This window comes from Equus asinus, chromosome 4 (assembly GCF_041296235.1).
Source record: "Equus asinus isolate D_3611 breed Donkey chromosome 4, EquAss-T2T_v2, whole genome shotgun sequence".
Lineage (NCBI taxonomy): Eukaryota > Metazoa > Chordata > Mammalia > Perissodactyla > Equidae > Equus > Equus asinus.
The window spans coordinates 133863898-133887853 of NC_091793.1; the positions used below are offsets into that span (position 1 = coordinate 133863898).

The following is a 23956-nucleotide window of genomic DNA, read 5'->3' on the forward strand; positions in this document are numbered from 1 at the left end:
CAGAGCACAGAGGCGCACGTTCTGAGAACTCTGCATTATTTTGTAATGATGGGCTTAGCCAGGTTAAGTTAATGGGTAGGTAAATAAACTTTCAGTCAGAATAGTAATTGTTTGTTTTCCATGACACTGGACAATGGACTTTTTCTTATTTTTAAAAATCATCTGGCCAGTTGTTTTGATAACATTTATGTATCATAATGTGTTCATGCTTTTGTATTATAACTAATTTTATTACAAAGTGTACAAATGTTTCTCTAAATTTCAGGGTTTATTGCTCTAATCTCTGTATGTTCTTGTATTTTAATGGTTACTCTCTGTTGGTACTTTTGTAAATGTTGTGTTCTCTCTAGAAAGTTTGATGGCAACTCAAATTTTTATTGCTTTCTCAATGCCAGGCATATAAAATAGGCTTAAAATTACAGTTTGCTAAATAACCTTTTAAGATACTCTATAGATAGAAGTAATCCACTAATGATATCCTGAGACGCAGCAGCTCTGCCATTCATCTTGGCAGCCTGTACGTCATGTTCGGTGGGACAAGGCTCTTGCAAATGCCTAATATGGTCCTGAAAGCTGCGCTGTGGTGGGTTTAATAAGTACCAGTTTTTTTACAGAAACCAAATTCAAAGACATTGTCACGATTTCTGGAGCAGCAACTGAGAGTCACTTAATACTACAACCGGTTCCAGGGGACCAACTTCATTCCCTGAAGTCAACTAACAATTTTTAGTTTGCATATTCTTTCCCAGCTCACTCATCCTAAATTACAGAGCTTTCATTTCTTTGGCAACCGCTAAAAAAATGACATCAAACCAGGCGGCGGTTCATTCAGCTCATACCTTTAATGTGTTCTCGCTAACTGTATTTCAAAATAAGGCTGGGCATCCTCAATTTTGTAATACCAAACCCTGAATACCTTGAATGTGACAGGTCACATGACTTTCACTGTCAAAGAAACTCTTAAATATCCAACATCATTTTCTAGATTTTTTTTAACATTATCACAATCTGATTGCCTTGGCCTCATACCACATGGCCAATTATTCTACCAGATTAAGAGACGAGAAAGAGGGATATGTATTATTTGTTATTTTAAAACCATTGCAAAATGAGGCAAAATAACAAGCCAGCTTGCCTTTTAAATCATGGTAGCACTGTAATTGTCCTGCCAGCTAAGAAAGGTTTGTTGAGCATTCTCATGTGCCAGCGCCCTGCTCACCCGCGCTCTTCAGTAACTTCATGAGCGAGTACCACTCCAAGCTTCACCTTCCAGGTGTGGAGACTGAGGCAGAGAGACAGTAAGTGTCATGCTTAAACTCGCACCACTGGGAAGCGATGGAGCAGCGTTCGAACACAGCCGGTCTGATACCGGATTATTAACCACTAGGCTACAAGATAAGATTAGATCGGCACTGGGGGAGAGGAGTGAGTTTTGAACAAAGTTAAATACAACAACCCATTCCAGTTTCAGAAAGTAAGTTATTGAGATCTTAAGTAGATATTATAAAACCATGAAAGCACAAGGTGGAAAATTGAGAACAGAGTGTTTTAAAGTATTCACAATAAATATTTTATGGCTGCCGCCAAAATCACCAGTTAGAGCCCAACACTCACCTATTTTAACAAACAGACGTAAAAACTAAGAAACATGAATATATGTATAAAATGTAATTTCAGATTTTGAGCCATCAACATTACAGTTACAGAATAAGCAGTGTATGACGTCTGGTGGGTGTTGGGGGCAGGGAGGGGGCAGACGTGTTACTGCTTGTGTCAAGGGATGCTAACCAAGAAGACGTGAAACATGGAAGCAAAGGAAGGTGTCTGCATTCAGTGCTCAGTACCTTCTGCAAACCAGGTTGGGGAGACACAGGCATGACACAGGTGCTTTGGATGCTTTGGAAATGGGAGCCAAGGGAAGGTTGAGTGGTATGTCTTTACTAGCTGCGAGCACTAGTTTTTACTTGCTGTCCAGCCCTAGAGCTGGGGTAATATCGTGGCACCCCCTAGACAACTGTAAAAACACACTGCATTTCCCAAATGCTCACTCTTTGCTTCAATCTCTTCCTCCTACCTGGTTCATGTGCAACCACATTTCCTACATCAGATCTTTCCAACCAGACCCTCACCATTCTGGAGATAATCCCACCTCCTACATTTTTCTTTTTCTTTTTTTTTTTTGCTGACCAAGATTAGCCCTGAGCCTAACATCCGTTGCCAATCTTCCTCTTCTTTTACTTGAGGAATATTAGCCATGAGCTAACATCGGTGCCAATCTTCCTCTATTTTGTATGTGGGTCATTGCCACAACATGGTTGATGAGTGGTGTAGGTCCACGCCCAGGATCCAAATCCATGAACCCAGGCCGCTGAAGTAGAGTGCACCAAACTTACCCACTCAGTCTTGGGGCCGGCCCCTCTCCTCCTGCTTTTCAAAGGCCCTCATCCTCCTCCTCTCCACTTAACCCTAAATTTCTTTCTGCAATCATAATCCTATCCTTTCTGCAGAATACTTGCCTGCCAGTGACATTGACCCAAGCTCACTCTCCAGTCCCCAGGATCCCTGTTGCTCTGTAGTGGCCCCTTCTGAGTTCACCCTCCATCACAGCTTCTCCCCCCAGCATGTGTGCATACACACTCTTCTAAAAGTCTTTGCTTGACCTTGACCTCACTGTTGCTCCCTTCTGTCACTGGACTTCTTAATCAAAATTAATCACACGCAACACCTCCACATACGTTTCACTAACCCTCAGTGCCCAAACCATGCAGTCCCAGCCTTCTTGTGGATTCCGGTCAGACCACTTGCTGAATCAGAGCTCTCAGAGCTCTCCATTGGCTGCCTCATTGTTAGATCAAGTGTTTTCTGCTTTCTCATTTCCCATAGCCTGGCAGTAACTTGATACTATTGACCATTCCCTCCCCTTTCAAAATCTCTCCTAATAGATTTTTCTGATGCTTTCTTTGGGTAATTCATTTATTACTGACCTATCTGATCATCCATTCATTTATTTAGCAAACACTTGTTAAAGGCCCACTTGGTGCAATTATAGCTAGCAAGTGCAGATACAGAAATGAAAGTTAGCCCCATCTGTAAGCAGGAGACAAAAGCGAAACAATTATAAAAGAGTTTGATAAATGCATTGTAGAGCCATGGAAAGGTTTCTGCAAAGTGCAAAAGAGGAGCCTCTGATCAACAGAGAGGAGGAAGGGAAGGCTTCTGAGAGGAGATGCTGGGTCTGCTGTGATGATGGGCCTTCACCTGATCAGAAGGGAAAGTAATTACAAGGTTGTGCAGCAGTGGGGGAAGGTGGCCCGTCCTTCAGGGGGGTTGGCGTAGACACTGGCTGGGTGATAGTCACAGGAGATGGAGCTGGCTGGATATATGATCACAACATAAATAACATTTTGTGGCAGGCTATCGAGTTTGGGAATCATCCTGAAGCTATGAAGAGTTCTGGCCAGTGGAGGTGACATGATCAATTTGTGGTTTAGAAGTATTATTCTGGCATCGATGTAAAGAATAAATAGGAGGAGGGCAAGACTTCTCTTATTTAACTCCCCCCCCCCCTCCTTTGTTAAGGAAATTCCTCAAAGCCTATGCTGTTATTTCACACTCTTTTCTTGGGAGATTGTACCCACTATTGTATAGTCAGTTATCATAGTAGCTAGATGACTATCAAATTTTATTTTCTGCCTCTTACCTTGCTCCCAAATAAGGTCTATTCTACTTCTGCCTACTTGAAGTCATTTCCTCGCTAATGCTGCTGTCATCCAACCTCAACTGGGCTTCACAGCAAGGAAACATTTTAGATCGCCTCCCTTCTCCTATTCCATTGACCAGGTTTGGTTGCTTTTTATTTTCTACTGTTTTTGTGGGGTTTTTTTCCTCTCCATCCCCATTCTTACCAATATAACCCAGATCTATGTTGTTTATCTAGATTACTGATAAAGACTCGTAACTAGGTCTGTCTACTGTTTCTTCTTCCTCCAGTTGTTCATTTTGGTATGTACACTCTAATATTAACAGTGAAAAACAGCATACACGCAAAACAACATAGAAAGCATTTATAGTTTAGAAGTCATAAAATAGGGCTCTGTGTTTCTCCCACCAAGGTTATGACTTAGACGATTATCAGTAAATTAGAAACTCCCTGCATACCCTCTCAAGTCTCATCTCCTCTGTCCACCCCCTAGAAGTAACCATTATCCTGAATTTTATGTTTATCAGCCCCTTCCATTCCTTTATATTTTTAACCACCTATGTATGTAAATGGTTTGTTTACCCATTTTTAAGAACTTTTTTATAGAATGAATCATGCTACATATATTCATCAGTGACTTACTTCTCTCACTTAATATTACATTTTGAGATTCAGCTAAGTGATGTATGTAGCAGTAGCTTGCTCTATCTTCACTGTAGTAATATTCCATCATATGAATTTACCTCAGTTTCTTGCTCTATTCTACTATTTCTTCATTTTTCCTGTATTACAAACAATGCTCTTTTAGATATCTTCATACAAGTTTTGTGGTGTATTTCTTTGGGGAATAGGAAATGCTAGATCGAAAGATCTGTGCTTGTTCAACTTTACTGATTAATACCAATCAGCTTTTTAATTTGGTTACATCAATTTATACCCCCATCAGAGTTTTTCTTCTTCTATATCTTTGACAACTTCTATTGTCCAATTTTTTTTTGATCTTTGCCCACCTGGTAGACACGAAACTGTGTCGCATTATTGTTCTAATTTGCGTTTCTCTGATTACTAATTCGATTGAACATCTTTTCCTATGTTTATAGGCTGCTTGAGCTTCCTTTACTATGAAATTCCTGTTTAATTTGCCAATCTTTCTTTTGGTTGTTTACCTTTTTCTTATGGATTCCTAGAGATTCTTTATACATTGTGGGTTATAATATTTTGTACGCTATGTGTACAATTATATTCCATTTTGCTTATTTTTAATATTGACTTTTTCCTACAAAGAACACATGCTACCAGTAAAGTTACTTAGAAATGAAGGTATAAATTGGAAATTTTCACGTGCATTAGTTACACACGTAGGTTCTCAGCACTGACAGACCTAGGACAAGAAAAGGCGCTAAAAATTCCCAAATGTTGCACAAATACTAGTAAATATATAAATATCAAGTTATATATGATCAAGACTAACTCTAGAGATTAATTTCTTTTTTATATTTTGAAATATTGAAAATATGTAAAGACATTTTAATAATGCTAGTTAGAAAAGTGCTCTACCAAATATTAATCCCTTTTATGCCATCCGTAAATTGCAAGACCTTGAAACTAGCCCCAGGGACATATATTTTATCACCAGATATTCTATACCTTTTCAATATACTTTAAAATTAATAAATAAGTTATTTTTACTTTGTTGCATGTATATTTTTAATGGAATTCTATTTTTAATCTTTTACCCACACCTGAAGTGGTGTGCCAAGCTGTTTTTCTTGCTTGCAAGAGCCAACCGTGCACAATGTTTTCCAGCTCCATATTCAGTAATGTTGCATTGGCAGCTTGAAATCAGCAATGGTGGGGGTGTTTATACCATGGAAATTGAAAAATGCTTCAAATCAGGCTTTTTTTTGCTCAGATGGTCAGTTTTTAAAATTTACCAACACACCATTGCCCACCTACCAGTCCACAGAAATCACCCTTGTTATGGTCGCCAGTGACCATAAAGTTGCCAAATCCGATGGCATTTCTGTTTACTTTCTATTTGACCTCTCAATCACATCTGATACAGCTGATGGCTTCTTCCTTCTTGAAATGCTTTCTTCAGTTGGATTCCAAGACTCTTCTCTCTTTTGATTCTCCAGCCACTTTACTGATCACTCTTTCTCGGTCCCCTGACCTATTTCCTTTATATCTCTCCAACCTCTAAAATGTTGGCTACTTCAAGGCTCAATTCTCAGAATTCTTCTCTTTTCTATCTATGCTCATTCCCTAAGTGATTTCACACATGCCCATGTCTTTAAATACCCTCCATAGACTGATTACTCTTAAATGAGCATTTCTAGCCTTAACAGTTCCTCCAAATAACAGACCTGCATATCAACTGACAGCTTGGCATCACCTCACGAGTGTCTAATGGGCAAGTCAAAGGTAACATGGATTAAATCCAACTCTTGATTGCTCTCTCCAAATATGTTCTCCAATCTTCCCCATCTCAATATGTTACAACTGTATTCTACCAATTACTTATGCCAAAAACCTTGGAGTCATTCTCACCTCCTCTTTTCTCTCATTCTACACCTTGGTCCACGCCACAATCCTGTGCCTCTGGATTACTGGCTGCTAGCTTCCACACTTGTCCCTTTATGGTCTATGCTCCACACCGTAGATGAAGCAATCCTTTGAAATCACACGTCAGATCATGACATTCCTCTGCTGAACTCCAATTGTTCCCATCTGCCCCTGGTAATATCCAAAGTCCTTATCATGGCCTTCAAATCCCTCTACAATCCGACCATCCACTACCTCTTTGACCGATTGCCTACCTCTCCACCCAACACTTCGCCCCACTCCAGCCATGTGGGCAATTTTTCAAATAAGCCAAGTCCATTCATGCCATGGGACCTTTTATTATCCTTCTTCAGGGCACTTCTTGCAACTTGGCACATTGTTTGTATCTCTATTGGGTATTTCCCCATTAGCAGCTAAGCCAGGTAGGAACAGAGACTCTATTTTTCTGACTGCTCTCTCCCAATAAACTAGCAAAATGCTTGCTCTATGGTAGGTACTCTATTTTTTAAAATAAAATATATGTATAGTAGCTACTTTTATTTTTAAATAAAAAATGCTTGACATAACACTTTTTATTTATTTTATATTAGTTTTCATATGTAAAGATAATCACAAGAAAAAGAAGTTGACTGCCATGCTCTCATTAGGTCTCTTCTGTCCATTTTCAAATGAGGATATCAAGCATAAGATGGAGGTTTCATGTAGTGAGAAGTGATCTGCCCACTTGCCAAGGTATCCAACACAGAAAATCAAGTGTAAAAATAAAGTAATAAAACCTACATGGCTACCACAGGCATTTTGGCCACTTAGTTGCATAGAGGATGATCCTGGATAACCGTCATTTTTCTAGGTGCCAGAATGGTCTGATCAGGCACTTACTGGCTTTAATCTCATTATTCATACTGGTTACAAAAGTTTGCTCCTCAACAGAGAGAGTACCATATAGACGTCTCATCAGTTCTGTGAAAAATTTCTAAAACCCTCTACTTGATATCTTCCTGCCAAATTCCTGCTGACTGCAAATGAGCACAAAATGTCAGCTTTTGTTATTTGAAGCACTAATGATGGATTTGAAATATTATTCTAACTTTTATTCCAGGATTCACTATTATGATTTGACTGATGCAATATCCTAAGTCCCGTTAACAGAAGAATCAGATTTTAATAGGGATGATCAAATCCATGATCAAACCTGAGTAGATCAAATTTAGGGGAATTATTTTGAGAGGTTTTTTTCAGATTCTAATCAAATTTTAAAAATCATGACTGCCTCAAACATGTTGAGTTTCCTGGGGAACAAGGGGTTCAATGCTATTGCTAAGGAATATTCTCTTTTTTTTCTTTAGTGATTTAAATTTTACTCACTGATATGATCACAATCAATCAAATATTTAACGATAGACCATTTAAAGAAAGATTTAAAATTTTGAGACTAAAGAAAATGATTATTTTCGATGGTTCTTACCTTTAACAAGTAAGAACCATCTTTATGAGAATTTGGTGCTTATTAAGAAAGACAGTAATAAAGTGAAAAATATAATGCCCTGTCTTTCTTCCATTCACCTGTCTGTTTCCCTCAAGTCTGGTTTTCACTCATCTATGTGTTCATTGTGCCCTGTTAAATTATGCGTCGAATTCATTTCTAGAACAAGGGAAAACTGAACTGAGAGGTGAAATGATATCTGTGACTGATCTCAAAACAAAAGCCATCTTCACACCCCAACCCAGTTCTGAAAACACCAGGGAGCTCTTCTTGGAAACCTTGCACAATCTGATATTGTTCCCCAAAAGGCAATAAAGGGGGCTGGTACATTTGTCTAATGTCTTTATGTAGGAGAATCGAAAAGTGATGAACTAATAACTCTATTCTTACCTGAATTATTCATTGAGTTGGTTGTTACACATTTCCATTTAGCATGTTTGTAACTTTTTTTTTAAATTAAGCATTTATTTTTTTAGAGCAGTTTTATGTTCACAGCAAAATTGAAGGAATGTACAGAGATTTCCTATGTACCCCCTTCTCCATACATGCATAGCTTCAATGTCTCCCACCAGAGTGACACATTTGTTACAACTGATGAACCTACATTGACACATCATAACCGCCCAAAGTTCATAGTGCACATTAGGGTTCACTCTTGGTCGTGTGCATTCTGTGGGTTTGGACAAATCTACAATGGCACGTATCCATCACTATGGTATCATACAGAGTATTTTCAATACCCTAAAAATTCTCTGTGCTCTGCTTATTCATCTCTCCCTGCCATGCCTGGCAACCACTGATCTTTTTACTGTTTCCATAGTTTTGCTTTTTCCAGAATGTCATATAGTTGGAATCACACAGTATGTAGCCTTTTCAGATTGGCTTCTTTCATTTAGCAGTATGCATTTAAGGTTCCTCCATGTCTTTTTGTGGCTTGATAGCTCATTTCTTTTTAGTGCTGAATAATCATCTGGATGCACCACAGTTCATTTATCCATTTACCTACTGAAGGACATCTTGGTTGCTTCCAAGTTTTGGCAATTATGAATAAAGCTGTTATAAACATCCACGTGCAGGTTTTTGTGTGCACATAAGTTTTCAACTCCTTTGGGTAAATACCAAGGAGCACAATTGCAGGATCATATGGGAAGAGTATGTTTAGTTTTATGAGAAACCAACAAACTGTCTTCCAAAGTGGCTGGACCATTCTGTATTCCCACCAGCAGTGAGTGAGAGTTCTTGTTTCACATCCTCACCAGCGTTTGTCTCTGTTAGTGTTCTGGATTTGGGCCATTCTAATAGGTGTGTAGTGGTAGCTCATTGTTGTTTTAATTTGTGTTTCCCTGATGACATATGATGTGGAGCATCTTTACAAATACTTATTTGCCATCTATATATCTTTTTTGGTGAGATGTCCGTTAAAGTCTTTGGTTTGTTTTTTAATTGGAACGTTTGCTTCTTATTCTTGAGTTTTAAGAGATCTTTGCATATTTTGGATAACAGTCCTTTATGAGATATGTCTTTTGCAAATATTTTCTCCGAGTTGGTGGCTTGTCTTCTCATTCTCTTGACATTGTCTATTGCAGAGCAGAAGTTGTTCATTTTAATCAGTCCAGATTACCAATTATTTCTTTCATGGACGATGCCTTTGATGTTGTACCTACAGTCATCACCATACCCAAGGGCATCTAGGTTTTATCCTATGTTATTTTCTAGGAGTTTTATAGTTTCGCGTTTTACACTGAGCCCTCTGATCCATTTTTTAGTTGATTTTTGTGAAGGGTGTACGGTCTGTGTCAAGATTCAGTGTTCTATATGTAGATGCCCAGTTGTTCCAGCACATTTATTGAAAAGACTATCTTTCCTCCCTTGTATTGTCTTTGCTCCTTTGTCAGAAACCAGTTGCCTAAATGTGGCTCTATTTCTGGGCTCTCTGTTCTGTTGCATTGATCTATCATGTCTGTTCTTTCACCAACACCTCACCGTCTCGATTACTGCAGCTTTATAGGAAGTCTTGAAGTCTTGTAGTGTCAGTCCTCCAACTTTGTTCTCCTTCAATATTGTGTTGGCTATTCTGGTCTTTTGCCTCTTGCTTGGGACTTTATTTTTCCAATACTGACTAATTGCTTTGGAAAATAACTCTAGTGGGGTTTTTTAGACAACTACATGGAATGTTAAAAAAAAAAGATTCCCCAAGTCTGTAGCACGCATCCATGGGAGTAGAAGAGTGATGCATGCAGGTGATTTTTCCCATTACAGAATAATGATCCAGACAGAGAGCCGATTCAATATATTTTTTAACATTTAATTTAATCATATTGGAAGAATAAAAAGGAAAAACTGTAGAAATTGTTTTAAAATATGTACCTTTTAATTCTAGGAATGAATGTTTTGAAATAGGAGCTAAAATGGAGACTAATAACTGGAGAAATCTGAATCCTGACACTAAGTACTAAAAAATAACACTTACAAAGTAGGTAACTTATCAAAAAGTAACATTTTCACATTCTAAATTTCCTTATCTGAGATAATAAATCATTATGCATTATATATATTAACATATAAACACAAATTTTAATACACATTATATGCTAAATATGCACTTCATTTATTTACATATGCAGATATACTATGAGCCAAACACTCTTCTTGGTGGTGGTGACCTGAAATAAATAAAATATAGTACCTGCTCTTAAGCATTCATAGCCTACTAAGAGGGAGGGATAAGTACAAAGCTATTTCCCAGGCCAGTTGGGTATTATTATATAGTCTAAAAACTACTGCCCAATAGTAATTCTTTGACCTAGTTCACTAGCTAGCTCACTTCAACTGTGACCTCCCCTAGGCCCTTTATCTCAAAGGCTCCAAGTACGAGACCGGAGACTTGGAGCTGTGAATCTCTTTCCTACATGAATATTCCCATGATTCCCAGGCTCCCAGATAGGGTTACCAAATAAAATACAAGATGCCCAGTTAAATGTAAATTTCAGATAAATGAATATTTTTTTAGTGTAAATATGTTCCATACAATATATTGGATATACTTATACTTTAAAAATTATTTATCTGAAATTCAAACTGTATATTTATTTGATAAATCTGGCAACTCTACTGTGGGTCATTGTGATAAAAGACCCTGACCAACCACTCCCAATATATAAGGCTGGTTGATGTAACCTAAAGAAGAACACCATAGCTGCCACTCCTTGGGACTCTGTGACATGCCTCTGCTAAGTACTTCCTCTTTACATGTAGATAGGTAGCTAGATATATAGCTACCTATCTAATATATATATATATATATAAAATACATAATATAATATATATGTATATTATATAATGTATATTACACAATGTATAATATATAATACATAAATTAGAGAGAGAGAGAGACTCTATACATCTCATCTGGTTGCCTTCCACTCCACCCACCCCACTGTTTCGTGCCCTCAGTTTCGTTTAGAACATCCTGTGATACAGCTTTTATTTTACTCAGTCTCTATTACAGCTTTCATTTTCCTAGAACTCTGACATTAATTTAAAAAGCTGGATCAGGTGACAATCCGATTGTTCTCACAGCCACAGAGCAGCCAATGCTTTCTTATTTCCAAAACAGTTTATCACCAATGCCAATTTTGTTCCACCTAATACTCTTTCTGCTCAAAGTCAGCTCCTTTCTCACTGACAATGCTCAGGAATTGAGGAGTGATATTTGTCCACGAATTTTTACCAATTTCTACAGCAGAAGCTACAATTCTGGTAAAATAGAATGGTGAATATTTTAGAAGTATACCATATGCATGGAAATACCTCACTGGGCCATTTGTGGGGGTGGCACTAGTGAAGTGAAGACAGAAGGACAAATGAGGGAGGAAAGAGTTTTCTGTAAAGATACAAAGGCATGTGAGAACATAGAAGAGTCTAGAATGGCAAGTTGCTAAATGCTGCTAGAGTTTAGAAGGCATGTGGGACAGCCAGTAGGAGTTTAAGTGCTGGTTAGACCCTGGAGCATCTTCCTTGATTATCTTGCTAAAGAGTTTGGGTTTCACACTGGAGGGAAAAGAGAACCATTAAGAACTTTAAGAGGCAAGCTGCAAGGTCAGGGTCTTAGATTGGGTTTCTTTGAAAGCAGAGCCTGAGGCAAGGACACTACTATAGGGAATTTATTTGGGAGGTGATCCCTGAAGCAGGAGTGAGGGAGCAGAGAGAGCTAGATAGGGAAGAAGGGTAACCCAGTAAAAGAGTGGATTGGGTATATGGCAGCTGTAGACACAGGGGCTTGACTCCGTTAGTATCTCTGAGGAGGGTACAAAATTTCCACCCTTGGGAAGGATAGAAGCTGGAGCATTTATCAAATGGTTCCCATCCCCTGTTGGTTGAGGGCTGCCTCGGGGTGGGTGTTAATAACCCCAGTAGACCTCCAGGTCAAGTAGGTTCCAGGGGCTTCCCTGGCTTGGCAGGCAGAAAGCAGAGATGGTATACTTGTTTGAGGTGGGACACCGTACACAAATCTGAGATTATGGCTAATATTAGAAGTAGCCCAGGGGATGAGATGCCAGACACCAAGAATGTCTGCTACAATCAGAGATTTATCTGCAATTTACATCATAAATATAATTTGCTAAATTATAATCCAGTCATGGCAATTAAGAGGAAACCATTCACAAGAAACCCAGGAGTAGACGAAAATATCAATTGATGCGTGAAGGTTATGATTTAATATTGAGAATTGAAGTCTTTTACACAAACAATTCTTATTTGATAGGAAACTGTTGTCTAAAAACCTTCGTGCTACTAATGCTGTCCAAACATAGGAAAGCAGTCAAAAGATGTTCAGAGGGAATGTAAACATTATAACTCTATGTGAAGAACAAACTTGCTTTTGTTTTGGGTTTTTTTTTGAGGGAGATTAGGCCTGAGCTAACATCTGCTGCCAATCCTCCTCTTTTTGCGGAGGAAGATAGGCCCTGAGCTAACATATGTGACCATCTTCCTCTATTTTGTATGTGGGACACCTGCCACAGCATGGCTTGATGAGCTGTGTGTAGGTCTGTGCCTGGGATCTGAACCCACAAACCCCAGGCCTCCAAACTGGAGCGCAAACTTAACCACTACACCACTGGGCCAGCTCCCAAACTTGCTTTATAAAAGTAGAAAGAATAATATGTTTCTTAGTGTGGTTTATATGTACTTTCAAAATTGTAAGTGGAGTTTCATTCACATATAAATTTCCTTTAACTGAATTTGCTAACTTGATGAAAGAGAAAAGACAAGGGGATGGGGAAATAATAGGAACTGAGTGTCCACTATGCGAGGCTTTTTATTTGTGTTAATTCTGTATACGTCACAACCGCCCTGGGAAGTAGGTATTATTGTCCCCCTACAAATATAAGGAAACTGAGGATCGGGGTGGTTAAACTCTTGTTCAAAGTCACACAGCTAGTAAACGGTGAAGTCTGGACTCGAGTCACGTCTTCCTGGCTCTCCTTTTCACTTTGTTTTGCAAAGTAAAACACTGAAAGACTTGTAATTGTAAAACAAGAAAAATATGGTTACGCTATCCCCAAATACTACAACATATATTGCAGTATTATATGTGTGTAAAAATATGCTTTGATATTTTTATAATCACAATAATATCTACAATAGAATATATTCAGACCCTGTGAATGGAATCTCTGAATATCTCAAAATGTGAAGAAGGTTCTTTTGGTCATGGGCAAAAGTTTAGCGATAATAAAAGTGCACCAGGGTGTTTAGTAAAGAGGAAAAAAAATGGTTTCTGTGGTCATGTTTTCCAACTTTAAGTATATTTGCCTATCATTTTAACATAAACAGGGTGTATTTATATAGCTTAAAGAAATACGAACCAGATTCCTTGTTTTCAACATGCCAAAAAAATATATTTTCAAGGATGATAAGCAATAACAGAGAAGACTGAATCAAAAATATCGAGCTTCTATCTGATTCCTGACCAAGATTTTAATTTTATTGCACAAATATGCCATGACAACAGATATATACAGTAGTACCACCCACCCAAACCTGACGCAGGGCAGGGTCTGCCAGCATTCCCATTATAATCCTCGAAGGGAATTCTGATATTTTAATACACACGAAATTGGCATCTAGGTTCTCAGCAAGATGCGTTTTTGTTAAAAAAAGTTTAAAAAAGAGATCTAAACAGTGTCAGCTGGCTTTGATTAGAGGCGTGCAGCATGCAAGTCCTGGTGAGCCCGTGGATCTCATGATGTCAGCGGGTGCCTGTTCTGAGCTCGACAACACTGAAGGGGATCCAGAGGGTAATGCCAAAGAGAGGTTTTTATTTACGGGGTAGTGAGAAAGGTGCAGCATCCAAATTCTTCAGACTATTACAGAAACTACACGTGTAATAAATAATCACTAAATCTTAATTTAAATCATCCTGCTTTTCATTTTAGAAAGTGAGAAACTGACATGGATGAGAGGGAGGGTTGCACAGCAGTAGGAGTGGAGGCTGCAGCCGGACCGCCTGGGTCTGAAGCCCAGGTCCATGCAATTCTCAGCAACGCGACCACTGGCAAGCTGCCTAAGCTCCTCACGCCTCCGCTTCCCTCTCTATCGTGAGACTAGCAATAGTGTCTCTCTTATAGTTTTGAGGATTTAATGAATTAACACAAGTGCTCAGAACGAACAGCAGACACTCACTAAATGTTGAAAATTAAGAGAAAAATTGTTACATTTACATACATTCTGGATAAGTAAGCCTACTCTCAAACTGTGCAGGGAGTAAACATGAATTCATATGTGTCTGTGTCAGTGAAAGTATTTGTTTTTCTCTCTAAAATACAGATGCTGTGAAAACTGGCATGGCTATAAGTTAAAACTTCTTTATAAAGATAGTAATGAAAACAATCCATATATTTCTTAGAGTTTTTTAATATTGTAGTGACAGAAATCTACTTTATGCCAAAATGTATGCAGCCTCTCAGGGTTGAGGTGAGATCAAATGGACCAGCAAACTCATACAGGGTCAGGACCATTTTAACCATTCGACATTATGATCCATGTCTAGAGCAGTATTATCCAGTAGAAATATAATGCCCACATATGTAATGTTAAATTTTCCATTAGGCACAACTAAAAAGTTAAAAAAGATGAAATTAATTTTAATAATATATCAAAAATATCATTTCAACAAGTAATAAGCACAAAAATTATTTATGAAAACTTTTACATCTTTTTTTGTACTGTCATTGAAATCCAGTGTATATTTCATACTTACAGAATACCTTAACACACACTAGCCATATTTCAAGCACTCAATAGCCATATGTGGCTAGTGGCTACTACATTGGAAAGTATGGGTCTGGAACTACATACTTTTCAAGGGTCTAAAATCTTTAAAGAAATTGGTCCCCAAATATTAAAAGAATAGGAAAATTAAATTTAATAAAGCCTTATTAAACATCTCCAAAATATAACGTTTGTGAAAGTTGTTAATTGTTAAGTTTAATGTTCATTAAAATATCACATTTGACTCAAGTGACAAGACTCCTGAGTGTGTATGATGATTTTGGAGAAATCATAGCCTACTAAAAATTAAATGTCACTCGTAGCCTAAATAATCTCAAAAGCAAAATTATTTCTCAAAAGTTTGTGTTTTATTTATCCTGGGATTAGAAGCATTTCAACATGTTCGATATGATGTAGAAGGGAGACTCACAATGTCTTTAACCGTCTTCAAGATGGCCAGAGTATAGTAAGATAGTCTTATTATTGGCCATCATGGCGATGGTGGCTTCAGGCCGAGAACCCTGTGATAAGGCACAACATCTGTCTGCTCCCGTGGCCCAGTAATTTGGACTGCCTGGCAACCTCTTACTCAAATCCCAGTGGCTTCCCCTAACCAAACTCTAGCTTGGTTGCACAGCTCTGCCGCAATCTGTTCCTGCAGTCATACTCCCCACTTGACCTCTTTTTCTTTTCCCCACTGCAGTTTCCAGGCAGAAAAGGATGAAGAACCACCTCTGGAAGTTGATGGAACCAGGATCCAATTCCAACTCTATCATTTAGGAGCTATGTGATCTTTGGAAATTTATATACTTCTCTGAGCCTCAGGCTTTTCATTTGCAAAAGGGGCTAATAATACCTCTTCGCACTGTGGTTGGGATGCCTCACGAGAGCCTGGAGGTAACACCTGGCCCCTAGCCTGGTGCTTCAGCAGTGGAGGCCCAGTAAGTTATTTCTCTCTAAGATTCTATTCAAGTTTTACTAACAAAAGGAACTAATGCTTATGGGCACCTTCTTTATGCCATCCCCTGTTGTAGATCTTAGTGCTTGTTATCTCGTTTTCACATTTTCACAACAACATTGTGAGTTAGGAATCATTCACCTCACTTTACTGATGAATATGATGAGGTTCATGGAGGATAAGTGACCTGTACAAGGTCACACCATGTCACTGAGTGGAGCAAGATGCATCATAAGAGTCTTATAATGGTCTCATCTCATGGACTGAGAAACACTCTCAGTGAAGAAGCACATGCTCAGAAATACAATTAACTCTCATTTATTCAGTGAATATCCTGTTTGTATTGTTTTCCTAAAGTTTATGCCACAAGCTCATAGCGGCCTTAATTCCTTTGCATATAGAAAGTGGGTATTAGTACATGCATTTAGGGGCCGGCCCCATGGCTGAGCAGCAAGTTTGCGCGCTCAGCTTCAGCGGCCCAGGGTTTCACCGTTGTGGATCCTGGGCGCGAACACGGCCCCGCTCATCAGGCCATGCCGAGGCGGCGTCCACATGGCACAACCAGAGGCACTCACAACAAGAATACACAACTATGTACGGGGGGGCTTTGGGGAGAAGAAGAAAAAAATATATTTAATACATTCACACCAACATTATTATGGGAAAAAATCCCACAGACCACAGACTCCTAATGTAAAGTTAGAATTTGTTGTTTACTAATATTATTTTATAGGAAGGGAGGATAAGAGTGCTTACCTCTGAGGATGCCTGACCACCACAATGCAGTTCCTTCAAGATATTTATCTTAAGAATATTTTCCAGTTCAGGTGAGGGCTGGCGATCACATACCTGTGAAGGCATTCACAGTGTTTGTTCAGTAAAACATTAAGCTTCTTTTCTTTTGCTAAGACTTTAGCATTTTCTCTAACTAATGTTTTTCATGGCGTGAGGTTCTGTCTGTTGTGGCAGCCAGGGCTCAGGGTACCAGGGGCGTGGCAGGGGCAATGTGGATGAAGGGGTGGGGGCCCATCTCTGTGCATTTCCTCTGGGCTTCTCTGTGGCCTTCTCACTATCTGTACCCTGTGGATGCCACAGGGTTTCCTCTTTCTCCTCTAGGCTAAAACTGAGAGAGGAAAGTCAAAAGAATAGGGGCTCTCTTCTATGCTTTTACATTTATCTTACAAATCCTGCTATTCTGTCTAATATTTTAATGACTTTATTTAAGGAAATTTTAAGCAATAGTTGGTCCCATATACAAACAATTTATTACACATATTAGCCTATTTAAAAGCATTTATTAAGCTGATTTCCTTTTTAAGTACTTCAGTTAAATTTTTAAGTAATTCAAATAAAGACTTTCTAATGAGTAATTACTAAAACTTGAATAAGTTAAACTTATAAATAGGGCAGGACTTAAGTTCTTTTAAAAGCTGTAATACTAAATATGAAATTGTAGAATTTCAACTTAAAATCCTAAGTTTAAATTGATGATTCATCTTCTTATTTCACATTAGATTTATCCAAAGATGATAACTTGTTTTACAGTTTATAATTACACAAAATATAAAATATACACAGATTATTTCTTAATTAAACTGTAGTAAAATTATGGCTTTGAGTTGTTTAAAATTTTTTGATGTTAAATTCAAATCCTCCAAGAGTTGGGAGATATTTGACATAAAGAAAAGAGTTACCGTCAAAGGTCATTGAGGTCATTACCTGATATGTGGACTAAGATGTGGAGGAGATTCTTACTCGTGACCGTTATGAGAGTCCCTGAACTCTATTATAATTGCAACATCAGCAATTGCACAGCTCACAAAAGAAAGGAGCCCTCTGCCCACTTCCCTGGGCTCTAGTCAAACACATGACCTCATCCTTCTGTCCACTCACAGAACTCCGAACCCCTTGCCCTGTCTGATCGTCTGATTCAATGCAGCATTTTGATTCCTAATTTATGCAAATGAATTTTCCTTTAACTTTAAATAACTTTTAAATTATTTAAAAACTCTGAACTTAGTGAATTCTCCCATTTTTTATATTCTGAGGACTATATAATTCATATGGATGTTTGAAATGGTATTTGATTAAATTTTAATTTAATGGCTTTGCCTTGCTGGTGGTCACTACTTATGAGGTCATTCTAATGACAGGTCCCTTCAGTCAGAAATGCCTTCTTACAGACTTATTTGGCATTCATTAATTTCTGTATTATTCATTGATACAATACATGAGTCAAAAATACCAACATGATCCAGTAATAAAATCCAGTAAGAGTATGTTTTATTCACTTTCGTTATAATATTTTAGATAAACTTATCTCTTTTTGTGTAACATTGTAGAGTGGTGGCTTTTCATAATTTCCATATTTTTCAATCAACCATAATTAACATTCGCCTTTGAGGCTCCCGTTGTGGCCCTTGTGGCCATTGGGAGCTTGTTTAAGGCTGGCACTTGTGTTCTTTGGATGTGGCCCCATGAGTCTTTGAAAAATGTTTTGCTTTCTTGCAATAGTTGTTCTAGGCTCACGGTGTCCCTACTCCAGATTTGAAATTAGCTGTTTTTTCAGATTAAGCCCAGATTTCAGGAGGAAAACAAAAAGCATCAGAACAATAATGTAATAATTAGAGACAATAATCTAACAATCTAGCCAATAAGATAAATCACGGTAAAATATCACTCCTGGATCATAGCACTGGACCAAGCTGGGGAAACATAGGCAGACTGATGTTTACTACTCAGTTCTAACAAGAGTGTTTCTACACTTTTTAAATTGTAAAAGTTTAACTCCATTTCTCTTTTTATAACAATTATAGTTCTTAGAGAAAATAGACAAAAGTACGTATCTGATAATCTTTAAAATTTTTATTTTTCAAAATAACAATGCTAACAGTAACGCAAATGATAGCACTCCTGAGTCAGTTCGAGGTTTTCTATGTAGTCCTTTCTGTCCTTCAAATGCACTCCTCTAGACAGTGGGACACCAAGGTGCGGGGAGGCCCGTAGGAGCCATCTGCCCAGGGGAGGGCCCTCTTAACATTAACATTGTCAGAACTGCTGGCACACAGTTATAATAAAGTGCAGACCTACGTTTAGTCACTCTTATGATTGTTTCTAAATTTTTTTCAAGCAATGCACCCTCTTGCCTAAACCTCGTCGATCCCGCTTCCAAAGCCCCCACCCTTTACCACACCCCCCGCCCCACCGCCGTATAGCACTGCTGCCAGGTGTGCACAGTCAAATTTCTTTATTCTGGAGTCATTCACAAATTCTCATTCAGTTTCACCATGTAAGGGCTTTCCTGGATAGTTCTGTCAATAGTTGCAGTTCATTTTCAATTTAAAGACGTTGGCATTTGTACATCTGACAGTTTGGAGCTCTTATAAGGTGACTGCTTGAAGCTACTAGACTTTTCTTGGTGGCAGAGCTCACCTCATGGAGGACGGTGAAGCCCACACTCCCATCCCACCGGGAGGAAAGAGTAAACCTTGAGTGCTCACTATCCAAAATTTTATACATGAGTTTCATTTCACCACCATCTGGTTCCTCTACAATGAGATAATGTATATTTATAAGTGCAAGATTTATATATTTCAGTTCTGGCTGACACACAAAAAAAGAAAATCTGCTTCCTACTATTTAATTTCTAGTGATATTAGAACTGTCATATTTTCATATATTCAAATACATAACAACTTTTCTAAATCCGGTTCAGATATTAAAGCTTTTAAATTTATCTCGCTCTCTTTTCAAAACCACAAACTCTTCTTTTTTATACTATGCAACATTCCTCGTCAACACAATATTCGTCCTATGTATTGTTATAACAAAGTTTGTGGAATAAAAATCCATACGATTTCCTAGAGTTAAATTAGCAAAGAACTAAGTATAAATACAGGCACGTGAGGTTTTATCCAAAATCCTCCTTTGACATTTATCATGAGAGAATATAATTTTAACTTATATAACTTATACACACAATATATAAAATTATATTAATATACATGTGTGTAAATATCTATGAATCTTTATTTTAATTAAAGATAGCTCTAGCAAAGAACTCAAATTTTTCAGTGGACTTACTCTAATGCTTCTTAATCCATACTTCTAAAATTTAACTTTAAAATAGAAAACCTAGAGTTTATCAAGACAAGATATAAATAAATAAATAAATATTAGGGATATGAATCACTAAAATTTTATACAGATCATATAATTAGTCATTTCTGCTAGAACTAATTCATAAAAAATCAGCTTTTCTACTTGCAACATGCTGTATTATAAAATATTTCAATTATAAGTCTATATTTTATAGAACATTAATACAAAGCTTTAGATATTTAGTTTTGAGGTAGAAATCCAGCTCCTTCATGAAATCAAACTATGCCATGTCCAACAGTCCCACTTCTGCGTTTTGTAGTAATTGCATTAAACTCTGCATGGAAAAAAACCCAAAAGATCATTTAAATTTAGGGTGAATTGTTAATTTTTGCAGTTTTAATGTACAATATGTTACTCAACTTGTGATATTTAAAAGGCACAGATGATTCGTGATCTAAGAAGGGAGGGATGGGTCATTTGACTTCTAACTTTCTAGAATCATGACTTTAACTAATGGCGAAAATTTAAAGCTGCCACTTTTTTCTTTCTTTCTGCCTTAGTCTCCTATTTCTTCCTTAGCCTGGGAACTGTTTTTTCACCCCAAAGTTAATTTTTTTCTTTTTACTTTAAATCTAGCAGGGTCAGGTGAAAGAATTACTAATTTAAATATAGTTTTTAGTCTTATACATATATATTCACACTGTCCTCCTGTTTTGCTATTCAGCTATTTTCTAACAGTTTCATTTTGAGACCCTGAAATTTAAAGATACCATTTTTAATTCAGTAAATGCATGTTTGTATCAAACTCTTTTCGGGGGAGACTTGCTTCCCATAAGATGTATTTGAATTTCAATATATATTCAAGCTTTCTTCTGGAATAGGATCCTTCCCAATGCAAGCTATTCATTCTTCCCCCTCTGTCCTTTTGTAATCTAGGCTTATTCTGTGGAAAGAGTTATTCTAATTTTATTTGCTTATAATTATTCAAAATTTAAGGTTTAGTTGGTGGAATTATGAATTCAATAAAAATAGACTTCTTCTGGGGAGGTCGCCTAGATTTTCTAAGTCCATTATTTGTAGGGTACACTCCCCAGGGGTCAAAAACCCGGGCGCTAAGACCTTGAGGCTGAGCTCCTCTGTGAGCGGGTCTCTGCCCCTTGGCAGGCTGTCTAGAGGTCTGGGCAAGCCCTCTTCATTTTCCTTTCCTATTCCTTGCCTTAACTTGCCTTGCCTTTTTTCTTTTCCCCTTCCTTCCTTTCCCTTCTTTCCTCCCACCTCCCTTCCATCCTTCCCTCCTCTTCTTTTACCCCTCAAGTCCTTAACGCAACTTTTCACCTCTGCTGATCTCTGATGGTGGCAATTAAGAATATGTCTTTTGTAAATCTTAGCCTCCAACAGACACAAGCAACTGCAAGACTGAGGTTTTCTAACTTTTCTCTTGGATGTTTGATAACACCAAGAGCCATGAGAACTAATTATGGGCATCCCTGGTGTTATAGTTCCAAATTTTAGAGATCTGGGACCACAAAGGTCCAATGTGATTTAAGCACATACTGGGTTTCTCTTCTGATCTTTGAACTGAGGAGAGCCCAGGATATGTTGATCTAGGCTGGGAACGAAAACAGGAAACTCAAATTTAATGGGATAATAAGAGAAAAATTTACATTGTAGGTCTGGGTGCTATAGAGGGTAGATGGACAGACAGGCAGGCTCAGTTTATCTCCCTGGCTAAAATGGCAATGTGCTTCTGAACTGAACGGAGTTCAGGATGAAGCCTATCCATAGGTGAAAGGATGTATGTTAAATTATATCCTTTTCTTCGACCACAGCTAAATGGATATAAGGAAGAGGAAAAAAATAAGATAGCCATGGTTCTTACCTCTGTATTTTGCACAAGATAAAGATTTGTGTATTATTGGGGAGACAGGATGATACACACACACAGTGACCTCTCTGCCAAGAATAAACTTGAAAAGATGAACTAAAGTAAGGTTCTTAGAACATCATTGAGTCAAATCCTCCACGATACTCTTGATAACCCATTTCCAGAGAGTTTGAGAGAAGAGGCACTAAGACCATGAGACCTTTCACTTTGTGGTTCAAGGTTAATAAAACATATGCAATGGATGGCAAAGGCATTGAGTGAGGCAAGGTGGCAGAAAAGTTCCAGAGGAGACTTTGAAATGAAAATGATGGTAAGGGCAGAAAGTGGGAGAGTCTCCTGACGATTTAGACCCCAAACCAAAGCCCAAGTCTTTGTCGTCCTGGTACATTGGGGAGAAGAGCTGCTTGGATATTAGAAAACAGAAACTCCAAGATTAGTAAACGTGGGGCCTGGGCAGTTTCGCTACAGGGCCTCTGACTGAACACTACCCATGAGAGGAGAATCTTCCTTTGTACCTTTAGAATCCACCCTAATTTGGCCAATGGCAGAGGTCCACACCAAGGTCAAGTGTAGAAAGAATTGGAGTTAGTGGCCTGCTCAGGTCTTTAACAAGTGGGCAACACACTTTCTGTCTTTAGGAAAAGTGACTCCAGCAAGTGCTATCTCTAAAGGGTCCACAGAGATTTGACCTGACTGGCGACGGCTCCAGCTCTGCAGCAGTGCACCCCCGGCGACACCCAGTACGGAGGAGGCTGTGCTGCAGGCAGTGGAGGGTGCAGGTACACATGTCTCCGGAGGAGTTGATGTCCAGGAGCCTAATGCTTCAGAGCCTGGCATCTAAGGGGGTGTGTGGGTGGCAGCAGATGAATGGTATGAACATATATAAGAAAATTCGCAGGACTCCATCATATACCAAGTGGGAACCAAGGAAAGTGACTGGACTCTACTAATTTGCCACGAAGAGTCTAAAGTTGTACAAGTGAGACCTCCTGTTGACCACACCAGTTGGTAAAGTCTGGGATACTGTGGTACCTATGCAGACTTTCGGTAATCTGACTCTTTGCTGAATGAATTATAACTTAATGTAAATATTTACCATTCTTTACAAGTATTTTATGAAATGATTTTTGGCTACAGCGTAGTATCCTATCATATGGACATACAACATAATTCATTTAACTAATCTTCCAAATTTAGAAATTTAAGATTGTTTCTATTCTTTTTTCAAATTTAAATAGTGCCACCACAAATATACTTGCAGACATACCTTTGTGTAAATCCCCAATAACTTAACAGTTGGAATTTTTATAGCTTTTATTCATTTTAGCAAGTTTCTATAGTTCACAGATCATAATCTTAATGTCAATTCTTCTTATTTCCTACATTTAAAAAATTCCCTCTTTTTTTAGTGAGTAGTATATTTTTAAAAGCGTACAAAGTAAAAAAGAGAAAAGACAAAAGAACACAAAGATTTTTACTGATTCAATGCTCTGTTGCATTATTCCATTCATATCATACCTATGATGCTAAAATCTATTTTCACATCAGCATTTGACACTGATAATTAAGCCAATTTTAACAAACTTGAGGAGAGGTTTTTCCTCTGAAGACCCCCCATTTTCACTTATCAAAAGATGCTACTCCTTCAAGATAGGTGAATATTAAATTCAAATCACAAATACTCAAATCACATTAACACAGAGAATTTCACAGCCTCTCTTTGTGTTAGTGAAAATGTCCAGATATTTCTATACAGTTCCTTTGCCATTCACCTCTATGGAGACAAACTTACCTATATGTGAATTGGTAGTCACACACAGTGTGAATGTAACTTTTCTACAAAAAGAAGACATTTTTTTCTAAAGCATTTTGGAAGAAAATTAAATATTAAAATTCATGCCCAGATTTTTTTTTCATAAAACTGTCAACTTTTCCTTACCTTAGGAGTAAACTATGTGAGACAAGAAAAATAAAAGCTAGACAAAGAAA

The 23956-nt window shown here is 37.9% G+C and overlaps 1 long non-coding RNA gene across 2 annotated transcripts in view; it reads right to left on the bottom strand.

Moving 5' to 3' along the window:
- LOC139045199 (uncharacterized) overlaps nt 1–23956 on the bottom strand; it is a 101733-nt gene that overhangs the window by 48847 nt on the left and 28930 nt on the right. For both annotated transcript variants that reach the window (XR_011503096.1, XR_011503097.1), the window contains exon 2: nt 16738–16830. This is a non-coding gene — a long non-coding RNA (uncharacterized lncRNA). The remainder of the gene's footprint in view (nt 1–16737; nt 16831–23956) is intronic.